The sequence below is a fragment of the Lytechinus pictus genome, chromosome 10, assembly GCF_037042905.1.
Source record: "Lytechinus pictus isolate F3 Inbred chromosome 10, Lp3.0, whole genome shotgun sequence".
NCBI lineage: Eukaryota > Metazoa > Echinodermata > Echinoidea > Temnopleuroida > Toxopneustidae > Lytechinus > Lytechinus pictus.
The window spans coordinates 29951363-29972155 of NC_087254.1; positions in this window are offsets into that span (position 1 = coordinate 29951363).

A 20793-nucleotide genomic window follows, 5' to 3' on the forward strand; every position below is an offset into this window, starting at 1 on the left:
CAACTCTGGGTACTTTTCAACCAATACTGTGTAGTTTTCACCCAAAGCACACATTATTGGTTTAAAACTACCCAGAATTGGATAAAGTTTTAACCAATCGTTGTGTGGACATTATATGTTGCCCAACATTTTTAAGAGTGCACTTGACATTCGCTTCATTGATTTTATGCATCATTTTCTACACATGTCTCAATCGTAATGATCATACCTATTACATTTTAGCGAGAACTTGTCGATGATTGCCTATTCGTAAATTCATCATTTAAGAAATATTTTCAATTACTCTTGACGCAAATAGACTGCGATGCGTGTCTCGTCCCCTCTTATTTTTTTAATTTTTAATAACAATTGGAAATTAATATTTTCACCCACGCATACTTCAGCCTTTATCGTGGTTTTCTCTGGGGGCACTTCGTGACATTTAGGCCTCTATAAGTAGTTGCCATCTCCGCTTTATTGTGCTCTTCATTATTTTTTCTTCCCATGTTTTCTGTACTCCTTCCCCCCCCCCTCAGATTCATCAACCATTTTCCTTTCACCACCACCACCATCGTCACCAAAATCTCCATTCTCATCATCGTTGACCTCAACACCGTCAACATCATCAGGAGAAGCATCGTTACTAATAAACTTTCATCATCACCACAGTCCACCACCACTTATTGTAAAAATATGGGGATTGCCTATTGTTTCACAGTTTTTCCTAAGGCACATCTGATTCCTAATCCGACATTTTCCTTTATTTTGCCTATCCATCTATCCATATATGTTGATCTGTATCTCTATCTATATCTATATACATTTCTTTTCGATTTTTTAAAAATTTCTTTATCCATTAATCTACCTACCTATCTATCCATCCATTTCTTTGCCTGTCTATTTACCTATCTATCTTTATATCTATATTTATCTATCTACATCTATCTATCTATCTTTATCTACAGTACATATCCACCGTCTCTTCTCCGTCTTTTTGAACTACAGTATTGTTCACGTTGAAATCTTAACCACGTGACAGAGCCCAAGGTCGTTGAAGTAATCAGTAGTAGGTCCATGAAGTAATCAAGCAAGGAAATCGCTCCAGAACTTGCCTCTGTGCTACTTGGCGTTTACAATCTGGCAAACATTGTGAACCCTTGACATTTAAGGTTCTTGCGTTCGTTTCGATGTCACCTCTATAGGTTCAAGACAATGCCTGTTTATCATAAACAAGTCTCTTTTGGGGTATAATGATGATAATTCCACTGCCACTAAAGGTGGTTCTGGGTTCGAGATAAGCCTATCGATACTCTTGGTGTTATTGCCTTCGAAATTATCTCTAATTCTTTTTTTTTTCATGAAGGAGTGCATGACGCCAACACTGCCCCTTCATTTCATCCAAGAACTTGATTGTTGTACATATTTCGTAATATCATAACAAGCTAATTATTTTAGGTCAGTTTCACCAAGTCCCAAATGAAAACTCATTTGTTCCTCTCTCTCAGTAACAGTTTAATAGTGTTTTATTCAGGAGCATTCAAATGTCTATTCAATTTCTTTTTTCTATTTCATTTCAGTTATTGTTTATATGTATATTTAATATTCTTGAAGCGCCATGAGCACAGAAAGGTGGATTTGTGCGTTATATAAGTAGCCAACATTATTATTATTATCATTATTATTAAAAGACGCGACACCCGTTTACTACTTACATGTATACATGTATTTAAGTGGTGCTCGAAATGTCGTCATGGATGATAAATTACTATAACTCCTTAAAATCAGCGAAAACTCCCCGGTTAAACAACAAAATATATAATTTTGAAGATAAATATTGATTGTTGTCGAGATATATTTTGTTTTAACATAGACAAGGGATCTGTGGTACACACTGTTCGTTTTCCGTTTGTTTTAGAATGTACAGATTGTGACCTTGTCATACAACATTCGTAATCTTAAAAACAAAGTATAATAGCCAACTCTTATTAATTAAGTTCCGCTTTTAGTCACGCGTTATAAACCGTGACTGCAGTTCATTATTGTTACAGTGTAGTATCATTAATATTCTAATTTTATTATTTTTAGTGAAATTAATATGAAGGTGGAGGGCATAAGTGGCACGGATTTTCTAGATAATGATGAGTCATTCAATATTGGATCAAACCACTCGAGACTAGCCGGAAATCGACCGAATTCGGCTCATATCATTGGTTGCCATGGTGACATGCCCTTCCGCAAACTTCGAGCCACACACGGCCGTAGATTATCTGAAAATCATGAATTCAAAACGATTTATAGAGATATAATTGATATTCTTTCCTTTGTGTAGGCCAGATGAAAAACAATATGATAATTACAGTGCACGTGCATGAGAAAACAAACAATATTTTGATTGTGTTTAATTGTACCCCCTTTTCACTGAAACTGTCGAATAACATAAAGGTCATCATTAAAGGAATCGCTCAATAGGAAACATGTTGGTCTATTCATTCACTATTCGTGCTGACGTAATTATCTTTTGGGCAGTTGAAATCGTTTGCTGACTTGTTTACTATCAACATGATCAACTTATCTCTGTATGGGTGCTGCAAGATGATTATGGAATAGGGAAGGGGGGCATGAAGATTGTGTCATTCCCCCCTCCCTCAACAACAAAACACAGGTTCCTAGAAAGGGGGGCATGCCACGAAACATGAAAAAGGCAAACAATTAACACTTTCATGTTTTTATTTATTTAATTTTGTTTCAATTTCATTCAATTCGAATTTTCATTTCACATCTCTTAAAAATAAGAACATCGGAAAATGTTCTATAGCTCAAATCGGAAAACATCACTCAATAATCAACATACTAAAATGATGTAGGCTAGATAGATTTGTAAAAATAAAAAAGAGATGGAGTGCCGAGGATGTGGAGGATTAAGAAAGGTCATCAACGATAATTACCCAAATCTACAACACTTCAACCAAATTTTTTTTCTCGAAAATACCGTTTATAGCATACCAAAAAAAATAAAGCAAATATAACTCAATTACATAAGACATCCAAAACGCACTAACTGATACAAAAGACAAATTGATCAAAACGAGGTTACTCAGAATCAAGCAGAAATTATTCATAAAATTTCTTGATTGAACGACCAGTGGGCTTTTACGTGTCCTCAATTTTTCCTGCATGGGCTTAGTATGATTACTATATATAAGGACTCGTGTTTTATTTATTTTGTAACTTCTGAAGGTTTCCATGCATGGTGAAGAAGAAAACACTCTTACAACAAATCAGTCAAATTGACTAGACCAGTAGTAAGCTGGCTGCAACTGATATGGCAATTACTGATGGTCTAGTCAGAAATAACTCTGTTCTAGTAAAATACGACTAGAAAATAGTCGCATATGACTAAAATAACAGCTGAATCCAGCTGACCTATTAACTAGTCATTGTTTACTGATTTGTTTTATACCCCTTTCATAAACCCAATAAAACATATCCTCCAATTAGCCGCCTAAGAGTAATGCGGATAATTCAATAAAAATTGCGTTCACAAACTCCATAAATTATTTTTACGAGCGCCCGTCCTGAAAAAGGCGGATAATCGTCATGACAACTAGACACGCCCCCTCCAATGCGGTTGTGTTGGAAAAGGGTGACCTTGTGACCGCACCATGGCAATTATCCGCATTATTTGGAAATACGTTCATAAACTCAAAATCTTGTCCCGATGCCGCTATTATGCGGATAATAGCAGCATCAGAATAATGCGGATAACTCTTGTCCTCCTCTGATTTTACGACCAAATTATGCTGCTATTAGCCGCATAATTGTGTTTTATTGGGTTTATGAAAGGAGTATAAGAGTGTAGGTTTCACGGTACACCATGTATCTTTCTTGGGATATTGGGAGAGATATTTCATAACTTACAAACTAATAATTATGTCTTGTTTTCAAAATCATAATGACATTGTCATTACTGATTTTTTTTCAACAAAAAACATCCTCACCCACACGATTCCATGTTGTTTGTAACCAGTTTGTCACACAGATTATTAATGGCTATTTTAGTCCAATGATAGCAGTTATGGCCAAAACAGCTGCAAATTATCCCCCAAAGAGATAACAGAAATATTAAACATAAAAAGACTGAAAGCTCAAGAAAAGAAAATACTTTGTTCCAACTCTTCACTTAAATCACATTATCTTCCGCGTTATGCTTCCATGGAAACAATTGTCATGGCGATGACGATAAGGATATAGTTAAGGACATCTACGTAAGAACGGACCTTTTATTTTTTCTAGAGACACTTGTGCAAGTAATTATCATTGGCAAGTCGAGTGTTTCTGAGATTGAAATTACATGATTATTTTCTTTTGCCCTTCAGCGATTGTTATTATTTTTTCTTGTTTGTAATTCACTGCAAGAAAAGACAGGATAAGGTCGTTGCTTTGAAGAAGATGACATTCAAGTCTGGATGTAAGGTCACATCAACAAAAATGGCGGTTCTTTATTGCTTAAAGGACAAGTCCACCCCAACAAAATGTTGATATGAATAAAAAGAGAAAAATCCAACGAGCAAAACACTGAAAATTTCATCAAAATCGGATGTAAATAAGAAAGTTATGACATTTTTCGCTTAATTTCACAAAACATTTATATGCACATCCTGGTCAGTATGCAAATGAGGGGACTGATGACATCACTCACTCACTATTTATTTTGTATTTTATTATATGAAATATGGAATATTATAATTTTCTCCTTGTTGTCCTGTGAAACAAAGTTTTATTCCTGCCTGAACATGTGGCATTACCATTGTTATAACATTTTACGGTTCAGTTAAGTTGGTCCTTGATGTCAAATTGGTAAAAATTGAAATATTGTATAATTCAAACAACAAAAAACAAAAGAAATAGTGAGTGATGGACATCATCGACTCTTTAATTTTCATACCACTGAGTTGTGTATATAACTGTTTTGTGAAAAATAAGCGAAACTTTAAAATATCATATTTTTCTCATTTTACATCCGATTTTGATCAAATTTTCAGCATTATGCTTGTTTGATTTTTCTCTATTTATTCAAATCAACATTTTCCTGGGGTGGACTTGACCTTTAAAAGAAAAAAGTACTCAATTAAAAAATTAATCGATTTTGGGGTCTTTGCGTTTCCAATGGAGGAGTTCGCGCGAACCCAAGTCAGAAATGTCCTAGCATTAATGCAAAAATTAACATTCTGCCGTCATGAAGTTAGATTATAATCGATATGATAAGAAATAACATCACATATCATTCTGCATATTGGTTTGTTTCTATCTCAATATGATGATGATATAATGGCGCACCCTTAAAAAGGTTGGGCAAAAAAGGCCCAATTTTTAACCATCATTAGGCAACATACTGTCTACACAACTATTGGTTAAATGTGTCCAAATACGGTAATTAAAACTAATAATTGGGTAGTAAATTTGCTCAGTTGGATAATACTTGCCCAGAATATATATATATATATATACCAACATACATACCCAACACAGTGGACAGTATGTTGCCCAAAATTTTAAGTTTGTGATGATGACAGTGAGGGTGATGTTTAAGATGATGATGAAGATGATGATGATGATTGTGATGATAATTTTGACAATGATGATACACTGTAAATATATATTGGGTAAAATTTTAACCAGCACGAGGGTAATTATGTGTCCAACCAATTTGCGGCAGTATTTTACCCAATGTGGGATGCATATTGTCCAGTAAGGTTTAAGAAATAAGCAGCAATTACTTTAGAATGGGCAAAATGTTCATGCCCGATGTTGGTTGGACATCATCACCCTCATGGAGCATTTTTACCCAATATTTTTTAGAGCGTAATAATGTTGATGATGATGGCGAGTTTGTATTTTCTCCTGTTCTTGCTTTTATTCATTTGCCTCTAAAAGACCTAGTTCTCTACCTTCTCCCCATCGAAGCTTTATTCCATATTCTTTTACGAGATACATTTACACTGTATATATTCAGTTCAAGTGTTGATATTCACTGTAATGTGAAGTCGTCACACTACCCCCCCCCCAAAAAAAAAAAAATGATAATAAAAATAAATAAAATGAAAAATACAATGTAAAATAGAATGAAATAAATCACTGTTGCAAAATTGTTCCTGCATTAATTGAAATAATTATGTTTATTTCCAATGATTGTACCGTCAAGATAAATAATTACAATTACGCGTTATTTCTCGTTTTTGTGCTTAACAGATGTGTCAGAATCACCGATACAGGTGTTGGATTCTTGGCAACCATGGGATGTTTGAGGGCGCTATACCTCCGCTGGTGCTGCCAGGTACAAGATTTTGGACTTCAACACCTTTATGGCATGAAGAGTCTCTTGGTGCTGTCTGTTGCAGGTGAGGATTTTATTAAGGGGTGACATTCGATATTTTGAAGGTTCATTTTGCTGAAGATTAAATATTCTTCGGACTAATGAAGGTTCAGAATATCAAATATTTAGAATGAAGAATCATTGGAATGACGAGCTGAAAACATTATCGTATTGAGACACTTCATGTACTGATATCGGAATTGGATCTTGGAAGGGGAAAGAGAAAACTTTTGATAACATAACACAAGTAAACATAAGTTATAAAAATGTTATGATTGCGCTACCATTCCCATGCCAGGGGGGGGGGGGTGGTAATGAAAGAGGATAAAAAGTGCGTTTTAAATGCATAATGTTCGCTTTTGTGATGGTACGTATAGATACTCACTCGTGATAATGTAAAATGGTGAATGGGCAGAGCCGGCAATCGACTTGAAAATATTTTGAAAGAATATCATCATGTTTTGGGGTATGTTTTTATATCTTTCAAATTTTACTAGTTTCCGACTTATCTTTCATCTAAGGCCCTAACCCATTCATATTCCATGCCAGTAGCCCGTAGACCTATCATACTAATACTCTGATCACGTTGATGTGTCCTATAGTGTTGTCTTACACAATACCCACCCGCGTATATAGTTTCTTGTGAAACTGTTTTCATATTCTATCATATCTTTTTATTTTGTTAAATACAGGTTGTCCTCTTCTTACCGCGTCGGGTCTATCAGGTCTTGCCCAGCTGAAACAAATGGAGGAGTTAGAGGTCACCAACTGCCCGGGAGCTTCCCCGAAGCTGCTCCAGTATTTCTCGGCTAACTTACCCACGTGCGTTCTCATCCATTGAACATGTTGAACCACTATGTTTACATCTCCGTAAGATGATGAAAAGAAGAGAAGTCCCTCTCATCGATATATCTAGTGGTCGTCATATTATCAGCTTAGGTAGCAGTAAGTCGTAGAGAATTCGGTGGAACATCCGTCGCGTCGACGCGTCGTCACCAGTGTTGACGAGGACCCCCCTGCCTCTACTCAAGCAGGAATCATTTCACATATTACCAAGTTGACTCTAGCATGTCTAGAGTATTCAGGCTTCTAAACACTGGGCTATTTGTGCAATATATCAATGAATACGAAACCATTAATAACAACATATTTTGGCCTGGATATATAAGAATAGTAACATAATGAAACATAATTTATGTTTATTCAAACTTTTTGCAATCTTTTGCAAAATACATTGATGTTCAGTCATAACTGGGGCATTGTTCAGACTCTGAACCCCACGCAAAAATTGCTGGAAAATCGGAATGGCTTGGCTATATAATTATTAAATAACATTATTTTCCCATGCGGCTGAGCTAACAAAGCAGTATCCTCCCAGTATTTCAATATTTTGTACAACTTGATGTTAAATAAGATACTCTGTGCATTTGTTTTTGAAGGAGCCTCACAGCACCAACCCATGTTTTAAATATCTTTAGCTGTTAGGCAGACGAGTCACTTTTATACTGTATAATGCCACACTCTACTACAAGGGTTGCGGAACGGGTTTGAAAGTTTTTTTGGGAAGGGGGGGGGGGGGCTGACTATGTAGAAAATCATTATCAGATAGCAATTGTATCGTTGGACACGTTTATCGAAAAACTGTGGGGTCGTTCATTAAAGGGGAATTCAACCCAATTAAAAACTTGTTTTATAAGAAAAAGATAAATTAGACAAGTTGATATGTGAAAGTTTGAACAATATTGGACAAACAACAAGAAAGTTATGAATTTTAAAAAGTTGTAAATATTGATAATCACTATACTCATGGAGACTTCAAATTGGCCACATATGGGATGTCATAGTGATGTAAGGCAAGGACTACTCTTCCATGTACTCCACTACATATTATGGCTAAAATGTCATTTTTCCGAAAAGTTTTTATTTCAAATTACATTTTTCTTTCATGAGGACATTAAACAATATACTACCTGGGTTATATTTAGATTACTGCCCCAGGGGAATGGATACTTCGGAGAAAACCACAAAACCCTGATAATAAAGTACATGGCCTATGGGAAAGTTGTCCTTGCCCCTTGTCATAATTTACTTACCCAGTTGCCAATTTGAAATCTAAATACTATTAGTGATCCCAATTTTAAAGCAGCTATAACTTTCTTATTGCTTGTCCGATTTCTTTCAAATTTTCACCATTCTGTTTAATTTATTTTTCTCCTTCCCAACACAACATTTTATGGCCAAGGCTGGATTCCCCTTTAAGTATTGACCATCACTTTAGATCCTTTCTAATCATTGTTCGTTTCTAATCAAATTGTGGCAATCAAGTCAGTTTGAGAAATGACAACCTTGTAAAGCAAGATTATGGATGCTTTTTTGCAAATGTCGCTCTATAATCTCACGGTCTATAAAAACAGATGCGAGAAGGGACGGATACCTGATCGCGAAAGATCCCCGATGAGCTATACGAATTGTTGTCTGAGTAATGATAAATTGGGTAAATTGCACGACAAACGGGCACTATAAGTCTGATGAACCTCAGTTTGAACTATATACCGCAGGGGCCGCGGAAGCGGGGGGGGGGGGCCTCAGCCCCCCCCCCCCCACTTTTTTCCAAAACCGTGTACAAAAACTGACCATATGATTGTGATTTTTTGCATGGTCAGCCCCCCCCCCCACTTTGAAATCCGTTCCGCGGCCCCTGTACCGGTCGGATTTCCCATACTCCCTAATATTAATGGTAATAATAATATAATTGGCAACTTATTCACCGGATTCATTTTTATTTCAATAAGTTGAAAAGTGAAAGTATTGTCAAGATCAGTGCTGCATTTGTATTTTCTGCTTATAGGTTATGTTCATTATCTCGGTCAAAGTATTTAAATTTTACATTCACACACTCTAAATTTAATGGGTTTGAATTCAGTCCTTTTCGGTTTGAGTGTAGTGAGCAGTGGAATTCTGGATTCATATGTAAGGCATTTCAGATTTAGAAGTAAATCGTTAGGATTCAAATATGATTTCACAGTTCAACCGGTCGCTTTCCGTAGCCGATGTGGATTTTTTTTTAATTACCTGTAATTTATATTTATATAATGAGATATCTTGTTTTTTGTTGTGAATAATATAGAAAGATAAAAAATATATTTAGAGAGATTTCTTTCCATCGGATGTATATAATATTTAATATCACTTTATGTTGCTTTATTTATTCTTTGTGTTTGTTTGATATGCAGCTCACTGTCATGCAAGTTTACATAAGTTTTTATTCATTGAGTTTGTCATCATCATTCTTTGTTTGTGGAACGTTTATTCATTAGGAGGATGATATTGATTTAAATCAAAATAAATTCTTCCATTTTTGTTCTACTATAGATGACTTCGGAGTGATCACTAATATTAGCTTATTCTTCTGACCTTACGGCAAGCTTACCACTCTCCTAAACACATCAAAACTACGAATATATGTTTTTGTGCAATATAGATTTATTGTTTTCTTGCTGGACAAGACAGTAAATTTTGTTTATGTGTTTTACTTCAAATTCTCTCTTTTCGTTGGTCACGCAAGTTTTAAACGATATATCTTAATGATTTATCGATTCATGACAATACCAAACCAACAAATTTGATGATGTAATTGGGATGTTATAGAGTGATAAACAATGTATTTATCATCCTTTCTCTAACGTGTCGTGGAGGCTTTCAGGGACTTTATAAGCCGTTTTTTTAATCATCTGCGTTAAAATCAAGATATAATATGCTCTTTTTGATTGATTTGAAATTCAGAGAGAATGTTGGAAGTTTGAACACTCTCTCTTGTATCAAACAAGAAAAGGGAAAATATCAATTTATTTGATTTATTTCTTTAAAAAATATGCGCGCCAAGGGAGGTTGTGAATAATTAAAAGTAGATGAATTTCAGCCATTATTACGGTAGGCTATACATAAAACATGGCCAAGAGACATTATTGTGTGCTATTGATTACGAATTAATATTGTGAAGATTGAATCATAAATGCCAATAACTTAACTGCATATGACAATCTGTATAATAGTAAAAATGATGTAGAGTAATTTTCTATTTTATCAAGTGAAATTCAAAGATAGTGCAATTATTGTAATGACACTACTTCTGTATCACAGTGCTTGGAGATTTGTATTTTGAAATGCATATTGGTGTTTAATGTATAAACCGGCGTATCCTAGATTTTTATTTAAAACCTAGGCATCTCATGTTTTCATTCGGGAGCAAGCAGTGGTAGACGTATGCAAGGCGTAAATTGTCATTCACAGTTGCTTGTCTCTCCCTGTTACTGTTTTATATCGTTAATAAAACCCACGCCGCCCCGAGTTGTTTTAATCACTGTAAAAAATCACTCATTGTTTTATAAAATTGACCATAAATAATCGTTGATTATCATAGTTTATGATGGAGGTGCTATATAATGACGCAACATTGATTGATTGTTATATTCCCAAATTGCATGATTGCATTCACTACACCATAACTCTTAAAATCATGACGGTTGGAAATAGATTAACAATTTTTGGTCACAAATTGTGTTTCTGAACTACCTAGCACTCACAGAAATGCATATAGGAATGGTTTAAAATTTATAAATGTATTTAAACACCTCTTGATAAATATATTTGTGCAATCGTGAAAGTAGCAGTTCCTTGGAAAGTATTTGAAGTCAGAGCATGCCAGTCACGTGTTAACTCTTCACCTTCTGTAGATTAAAAAAAAAACATAAAAGTAATGACACTTGAACGTGAATCGTATCTTGATCAGTATGATTCAGTCCTTGACAATAGTTGGGAGATATGATTTGGTAACTTGATTGTAGAAGTAGCTCATGTCATGTCCAACAAAACAGGATTCATTCCCGTGGCACATGAGGCGCTGTTTTGACCGCGGTGGGGGCAGGGGTTTCAATAAATGTGCATAAAGAAATTACCATTTTATTAATGGAATGGTCAGCCCCACCCTCCCCCCGTGACATACTTAAATCAATTGCAATTATGATAATATCTGAGGCGTATATAGGCTCCAAGAACGTGTTGATACTAGAATAAAGTCTCGGTCGAATGACACCTATATCATGTGCAACGGGTATGTTTCGGGAAAGTGGTATTTTGAAAAATAACGTAATATCTGATGGTGCAATGAAATAGCTTAATTTATTTATTGGACATGTTGCAATTTTGCTGAATTGTTAATAAATTGTACTTAGATGACCCCGTCACTTTAGGGTCAAGTAAGAATCATGGACACCCGATGACACTGCTCGCTATACTTTGGTTTTGATGATTGTTGACCAGTTATTTTTGTTGGAGAGTAATTTATTCAGAAATTATGTTATTCTTATTGTCATGCCTCAAATATTTACAAAGCTTTAGATGGTTTGTAGATGTCTTGTGTTTTTACTTGTAAAATTGTGAAAGTATTCTTGAATTCTATATATTATGAAGATATTATGTCTACAGAAGTTATCCATTAAATTATGAGTATAATGTGACCAAAAGAAGAATGGACGGATATGTTATCTTCACTGTGTATAATGTTTTGTTGAGTTAAGGGCATCACTAACAGAGAGTGGAGAGGGCACGAGCGGGGTATGAGTCCTTTTGTTGTTGTTTTCTTTGTCAGGGGTTGCACCTCAACTTTAGAGGTCGCATAAAAAAAACAGTTTAAGAGGTCGCATTATGTGGCAAAAATGACGAGGGTATAAGATGTGTATGTCACGCAGGCGTGTAGCGAGTGGGGGCGGTGGGGGCGGTCGCCCCCCCCCCCCCAAACGTCCCCAAAAAGAAAAAAAAGAAGGGAAAAAGAGAGGAGAAAAGGAAAAGCGAAGGGAGGAAAGGGAAGAAAGGTAGCTTTGTGGGTTTTTCTTTTTATTCTTTTTTTTTTCTCAAAAAAGAAACTCCGTGACTCTTGCTCTAAATTTATGTATGAATTTTGCTTCCGCGCTGCGTGCGGTTAAATGACAATATTGCAGTTCTCCTTTGTTTCCCTCACCCTTTCTCTAACCCTGTTTTTCCACCTCAGCTATATGTGTTTCTTGCCAGTTAAAGTTCAAATGTATACATTAGGGCTTGGAATTAGAGTAAGGTTAGGCCGAAGTATATGAATTTATCTTTTTTTATTATTGATCGCGCAACTTCTGGTCGGGTCGGCTCCGGGCGGGTAAAATCTTTATCTCAATTTCTGCCGTCACCTCCATATAGGCAACTTCTCCCGCTTTTCAGCTCATTACTAAACAACCATAATTTGGGGGCAAACAGGTTCCTAATTTAAAAAGAGGAAGGTATAAAATTCGCGTCGTATTAAATAAAAAAGTACAATATTTTTTATCAAATTCTATTCAACTTCATGTCATTTCCCTGCACATTCATCTCCTGTCGTATTTTGCGCCCTCAGTTTGAACTTTTGAATGACACTTAAGTTTCTATATCATTCAAAGTGAAGCGCATCAGAATAAGTGAAAGAAATTATACATCATCCTATTTTATATAATTTCAATAATCACAGAAGTTTCAACTTTTTGTGCACTATTTTCCTTGTTATGAAGTTCAATAATCTTATAAAATTAATTGAATTAGAGCTGATGGGGGTATTAGAGATATCTGCATTTGATGAAACGTCCGCCCTTTGAAATATCAGAGTTTCATTGTTCTGCGCGGGGAGGAATATCTTCCTCCCGGCATATATCCTTCTTCTCCTCTGTTTTGCGAGTTAACATATGCACTGTCACTAAATTGTTTGTAATCAAATCTGATCTTTCTAAGGGAAGTATTCAATATAACTTAGATAATAACCTTTTCTCGGGACCATTTTCTTTGCAAAAAAATAAATAAAACGCTTTAGCTTCCGCGCTTCGCGCGGGGTTAATATCATTTTAATTTCCTCCATTTTATCCCTTTTTTGTTCGTTTTACAATCACTTTTGAAAACAAGGTTCAAAATCACAATATAGTCAAATGAATTGGAGCTGATATAGGTACTAGAGAAAAGGGAGGCGGCTTCTTTTTATTTTAATTTATGAAACACCGAAAGCTTCGCGCTTCGCAAGGGAGGGGAAAACTCCCCCTCCCTGCACCCACCCCCTAGGGAGCGCGCTTCGGGTGCATTTACCGCCCCCTCCAAAATGAAATCCTGGCTACGCGGTTGACGTCACGTAGGCCTACAGAACGTGCGTGTGTGGGTGTGTGTTGGCGGGTGTTGATTTGGAAAGTGGTGGTCGTTGGTGTAGTCCTTTTATTTGTTTGTTTTTAGAGGGAAAAGATAAATCAGACATGTAGATAGGCGAAAGTTTGAACAAAATCAGGTAAACAATGAGAAAGTCATGAATTTTTTAAAGTTGTAAATATTGGTAATCACTACACTATACTCATTGAGACTTCAAATTGGCCGCATATGATGTCAAAGTGATGTAAGGCAAGGCCCATGTTCTCCGATACATAAAATGCATGGCTAAAATATCTCCTTTTTTTTAAAGTGTTCCTTCAAATTATATTTTTCTTTCATGAGGACATAAAACAATATACTATCTGGGTTATAATTAGAATGGTTACTTACACTGTAAAAAAAACTTGATATTACAGAAAAAACAAGATTTTGCAGCAAGCAATAACAGAATCATTCTGTAAATTAATAAAACAGGAATTTTTCTGCAATTTAACAGAACAGGTCTGTTTAAAAAGGGGAAAAGGGTGTTTTATTTAAGGAAATTTGTAAGGTTCCATACACCAAATACCAATTTCCTGTAATTTTACATGATATAATGTAAGATTACGCAATCTGGTAAGATTACAGGTGTTCTCGAGACTCTGCTGCAGGAACTTCTTTTATTTTAAGGATAAATTTTCTAACAGTGTAGGAGAAAACCAAAAATCTCTGATAATTAGGTTTATGTCCTGTGGGAAAGTTGTCCTTGCCCTTTCTCCATGTTCTCATAATTCACTTTACCCAGTTGCCAATTTGAAATCTACATAAAAAGCAGCCATAACTTTCTTATTGCTTGTCCGATTTCTTTCAAACTTTCACCATTCTGTTTTAATCATTTTCTCCTTATCCGAACCCAACATCTTATGACAAGGGCTGGATTCCCCTTTAGAAGGTTTTCACTTGCCAAAGAACACCATAAGATAAAAAGGGGGTGAGGATGTATGTATTGATTGAATTCATATAGGGGTTCTTTTCATAATACATGTAAAAGGAGACCTGCATCGATGCATTTTTGCACTATTTCCCACTCTACCCATCCGCTCCCAGTTCTGAAAATGGGAGGATAGGAGAGGATGGAAGGAGAGATGTGAGAAGACAGTATGAGAGAGGGATAGAGGTAGAGAGAGGGAAGGAGAAAGAGGAAGAGAGAATGAGAGAGATGGTGAGAGGGGAGGGGAGAATAAGTGAGAGATTTACAAAAGTAACAAATAAAAACAATAAAGGACAGATTAGAGGAGGGAGAAAGAAAAGAAATATAAACAGAGGGGGAACTTTTCTTTTTTTAGAAAAGATTATATACAATAGACTTCATATGTTTTAAGATAATTTTTCATTTTCTAAAAAAAAAATAATATGGATTCAGGAAAGGACATTCAACGGACCGGGCTTTAATACAAGTATACAATAAAATTACAAATGCAATGGCAGATAAAGCACATAGAATAGGAGTATTCGGGACCTTAGCAGAGCCTTTGACACTCTCGACCACAAAATTTTACTTTAAAAACTTGAAAATTACGGAATTAGGGAAACCATAGTATATCATGGTTTGAGAGTTATTTGCCAGATAGAAAACAATATGTAATTCACAATAATATTTCTTCTAACTTGCAGTCAATAAAATGCGAAGTTCTGCAAGGATCGATCTAAGGCCCTTTGCTTTTTTCTAATATACATTAATGATTTGACTACTGTAACGCCTTTGTTATCATTTGTTCTATTTGCAGATGACACAAACATTTCTTGTTCACACAGTAGCTTAGAAACTAAGTTTAGTAGATAGAATTAATTGTGAATTGCCTAAACTATCTTTGAAGTTTAAGTGTAATAAAATTTCACTTAAAAACAAACTTTTATGTATTTCAAGCATACAAATTTACAAATTGCTGAATTTCCTTACAATATAACAATAACAGACAATATTCCTCTCAAAAGAAAAAAAACACGAAATTTTTAAGGTGTCAAAATAGATGCAAATTTAAATTGGAATGAAATGGTTTGTATAACTACTAGTATCTCGAGAAACGTCGGTTAATCAAAACACACAATTTCACATACACCCTTTGTCACACTATACAATTCATTAATATTACCTTATACAATATATTGCAACATAGTTTGGGAAACTTGTGCAAAAACTAAAGCTAATACAATATACTTACTACAGAAAAAAGACATTCGTATTTGGACTAACAGTATTTGACATAAATTCACTTCAAATTTTACTAGGTTACGTAAATAACATGCTTCCTTCTTCATTCCACAATTTTCATACTAAGAACACATCCATCATTCATACCCTACATTGTTCATTTAATTAACCCCAAATTGCGTATTGCGCATAGATAAAATACACCATGCAGGGGCGGATCCAGCCTTCGCCAATAGGAGGGGGGGGGCCGGAATTTTTTTTCAGCCATATTTTCCCCGATCGGCCGCTCGAAGATGATTTTTTGCTTGTTTCTTTGAAGGGGGTAGTCCTAAAAGTCACGTTTTAGCTGTATTCTATAAATCAACATAAATATATAATATATCATAATCTTTATTTTATAATGTGAGCGCGAAGCGCGAGCAAATTTTTTTTTTGAAATTGTATGTATTTTTTCCTAAAATTTTTACATTCTGGGCAAAGTTTTTATCCTGAAAAAGATGTGCCTGCAACTAAATCATTACTACGAACGCGAAGCGCGAGCAGAAATTTTTGATACACGTTTTGACCTGATCGAAAAGGTAGGCCTACCTGTTAAATACTGCTTGCAGTTAGCCATGAAGACGTTACATATTTCAACAATCAAATAATACGAGCGCGAAGCGCGAGCTGAAAAATGTTGAAATTTCTACATAATTTTTAATAAATTTTTAATTGTGAACAGGATAGCTATATAATTAAACAATTGATGCGAGCACAAAGTATATATTTTGTAAATCATGAAAAGGATGAGTAAGAGGGGATCTTCCTACATTAATAATGCGAGCGCAAAGCGCAAGCAGAAAATGTTTGTATACGTTTTGAACTGATCGAAAAGTGCCTTTTAAGGACTGCTTGCACTAAGCCATGAAGACGTTATATATTTCAATAATCAAAGAATGCGAGCGCGAAGCGCGAGCTGAAAAATGTTGACATTTCTACATGAAAGAATGGAAAATTCTAATCAATTTTTGTAATCGTGAACAGGATAGCTATATAACTAAACAATTGATGCGAGCGCAAAGCGCGAGTGGAAAAATTAGAGATTTAGACCTAGAACGGGACACTCTATTCATGTTTTGTAAATTATGAAAAGGATGAGTAAGAGGGGATCTTCCTATTCATTAATAATTCGAGCGCAAAGCGCAAGCAGAAAATTTTTGATATTGTAATCTGAAACTGGATAACTGAATGAACATGCAGGCGCGTGTTTAAGATTTAGACCTAGAATCTAGGCATTCTAAATACATTTTTTTGTCATGAAAATAAAAGCGAGCGCGAAGCGCGAGCTTAAAATATTTGTTATTCAGTTTTATATTTCAAGCACTTTGTAGGAAAATTGTAAGGTGGATATAAATCGCACTTAAAGGAGAATGAAACTCTTAATTAGAGCAAGTTAGCTTTTGTGAAAGCAGAAAAATCAAAGAATAAGATCAACAAAAGTTTGAGTAAAATAGGACTAGCAATAGAAGAGTTATGAGCATTTGAATGTCGATATCACTAATGCTATGGAGATCCTCCCATTGGCAATGCGACCAAGATCTATGATGTCACAGATGAACAACTCTCCCCTTTTGGACACTGAAAATATACCCCAAAACATCTCTTTTTGCTCATTCTAATCATATGACAAACGATTCATCAATGATATAATGTTGTGAAACCTCTGTACTTGTCCTCTCATAAAGAGAACACCTCACCTTGTGATAGACTCTATAAAAGTGATAATATAAGTGAAATAAGTACTAAAGTAATGAGGGAGTTGTACGCACTGAACTTTCTAGTTCAGTGGTTGTACGTGTGTGACATCACAGATCTTGGTCGCATTGCCAATGGGAGGATCTACATGGCATTAGTGATCTCAATATTCAAATGCTCATAACTTTCTTATTATTCATTCAATCTTCCTCAAACTTTCAACAATATGTTTCTTTGATTTTTCTCTTTGATATGGATTCAGCTGGTTTCAAGGGTTTCATTCTCCTTTAATAAAGAACAGATATTTTTCATCATTACATGCATTACTTTGAGACATAGGCCCGGGACATCCTTAGGACATGTTATCATATGAATATGATGACTATCTTCCTATTCCTCTTGATAAGTGCGAGATTAAACAAACATCTTATTTATTAATGCATAATGAGGGCGCGGAATCTGATATTATGGCCTGAACACTGTATATATCAAGCACTTTTATTACTATGATTAGGATGCATCTGTACAGGGTCGGAAATCTCTCCCAAAAGGTAGGGGGGACACAGGGGCGGATCCAGCCTTCGCCAATAGGGGGGGGGGCGGAAATTTGTTTCAGCCATATTTTCCCCGATCGGCAGCTCGAAGATGATTTTGTTTGTTTCTTTGAAGGGGTAGTCCTCATTAGTCACTTCTTAGCTTTATTCTAATAAATTAATATATAATATCATAATCCTTATTTATATGATGCGAGCGCGGAGCGCGAGCTAATTTTTTTGGAAATTTTATGTATATTTCCTAAAATTTGAACTGATTCTGAGCAATGTTTGTTATCCTAAAAAAAGATGTGTATGCAACCTAATAATTACTGCGAACGCAAAGCGCGAGCAGAAATGAACTGGTGGAAAAGATACCTGTTAAAGTAGCATTTAACAATCAAATAATGCGAGCGCGAAGCGCGAGCTGATTTCTTTTTGACATTTTCACATAAAGAATGGAAATTCTAAGCACTTTTTGTAACTCAAGCAGAATAGGTATATAAGTAAACAATTAATGCGAGCGCGAAGCGCGAGCGGAAAATTTTGAGGTTTAGTCCTATAATATTTACTGAACGAGACACTCTATTCATGTTTTGTAAATCCTGAAAAGGATGAGTATTAATAATGCGAGCGCGAAGCTTGAGCATAAATTTTTTATATACGTTTTGAACTGGTACCCGTTGAAAAGATACCTGTTAAGGACTGCTTGCACTTAGCCATGAAGGCGTTACATATTTCAACAATCAAAAAATGCGAGCGCGAAGCGCGAGCTGAAAAATTTTAAACTTTCTAAAGAAAGAATGGAAAATTTTTATCAGTTTTTGTAATCGTGAACAGGATAGCTATATTATTTAACGATTAAAGCGAGTGCGAAGCGCGAGCAGAAAAAAAATTTGGGATTTAGACCTAAAAATGGGCCACTCTGATCATGTCTTGTAAATCATCAAAAGGATGAGTAATATGGGGTCTTCCTACATTAATAATGCGAGCACAAAGCGCGAGCAGAAAAATTTTGATATTGTGATCTGAAACTGGATAATGATTAAAATTAGAGAACAAGTTGAGTATCTGAATAAACATGCGCGAGCGTGTTTCATATTTAAACCTATAGAATCTAGGCATTCTAAATACAACTTTAATCATGAAAATCATGAAACTTTGATATTCCGATCTGAAAAAAGAGTCAATTTCAATATATTTTAAGCACTTTGTAGAAAAATTGTAAGGTGGATATGGATCACACTTAAAAAAGAGCTGATATTATTATTACTTTGAGTTTTGACATAGGACCGGGACATCCTTACGACATGTCATCATATGAAAATGATGACTATCTCTCTATTTCTCTTGCTAAGCGCGAGATGAAACAAAAGGGACAATCTTATTATTAGATTAATATCATATTTATTAATGCCTAATGAGGGCGCGAAATCTGATGATATCATGGCATAAAAACTGGACATTTCACTTTTGTGATTATGAATAGGATGCATCAGTTAATATATTTGTAACCATTAATGCAAGCGCAAATCGCGAGCTAAAATTTTTGATAAACTGTCATGAAGAGGGGATTTTAAGTACTTTGTTGTATAATCAATATTAAAACATTTATATAACTCGCCAATCAAAATGCGAGCGTGCAGCGCGCTAGCTGATACGTCTTGACAATCAGACCTGAAAAGGGATATTTTGAAAACTTTTTGGAATACACGAGTACCTGATAAATCAAAATTTGTGAGCGCGCAGAGCAAGCAGCAAATGTTGACATTTAGACCATAAAACTGACATTTTTAAGGTCATCTCGTCCCAAAATACATGTTTTATTTCGATTTAGAATGATGTATTTCTTACCATCATAAAAGACCAAAAATAGTAGGAGGGACATTTGATATTGTGTCCCCCCTACTATTTTGAGTAGGGGGGACACGTCCCCCTGTCCCCCCTGGGATTTCCGCCCGTGCATCTGTAATCAGTTGATATATTTTTAACCATTAATGCGAGCGCAAATCGCGAGCCGAAATTTTTGATGTACTGTCATGAAAAGGGGATTTTAAGTAGTTTGTTATATAATCAATATTGAGACATACCTAACCCGCCAACCAAAATGCAAGCATGACAGCGCTGGCTGATACATTTTGGCAATCAGACCTGAAAAGGAATATTTTGAAAACTTTATGGAATACATGAAATAATAGGTACCTGATAAATCAAAATTCGCGAGCGCGCAGCGCGAGCAGAAAATGTTAATATTCCGACCATAAAAGACGTTTTTACAGAGCACTTTTTAAAAAGCAATTTGTAAATCACGCAAAATAATGGTAGTTCGATTTCCGAGGAGAAATATGTTTTGTATATTGACTTCCAAACTTGATATTTAAGCTCCATGTTGAACAAGATATGTGAATCACCTAACAGGCAATGCGAGCACGAAGCGCGAGCATAAATTTTATATATAGTGACATGAAAGATTATTTTTTTTCCAAGTCTTCCTCTTATCTTATTTTATTCACTCGTGTTCCTCCTTTTCCTTTTTTTTTCCTTCCTTTTTTCTTTCTTTCTTTCCTTTTTTTTCTTTTTTTGCTCCGCCAATAGGGGGGGGGGGGGCGCGGGCCCCTCGGCCCCCCTGGATCCGCCTATGCCATGGATCCGACTAATGGAACTCCCTACAGTAAATCAGAGTTTGTAAAAGGATGCTCGTCTCTTTACTCATTTGAGGCAAACGTTAAATCCATGTTATTATCACAGTACTTAAAGTGAACTTTCTGTGCCGGTTTCTGTGTCAATGTTTTAGTTAT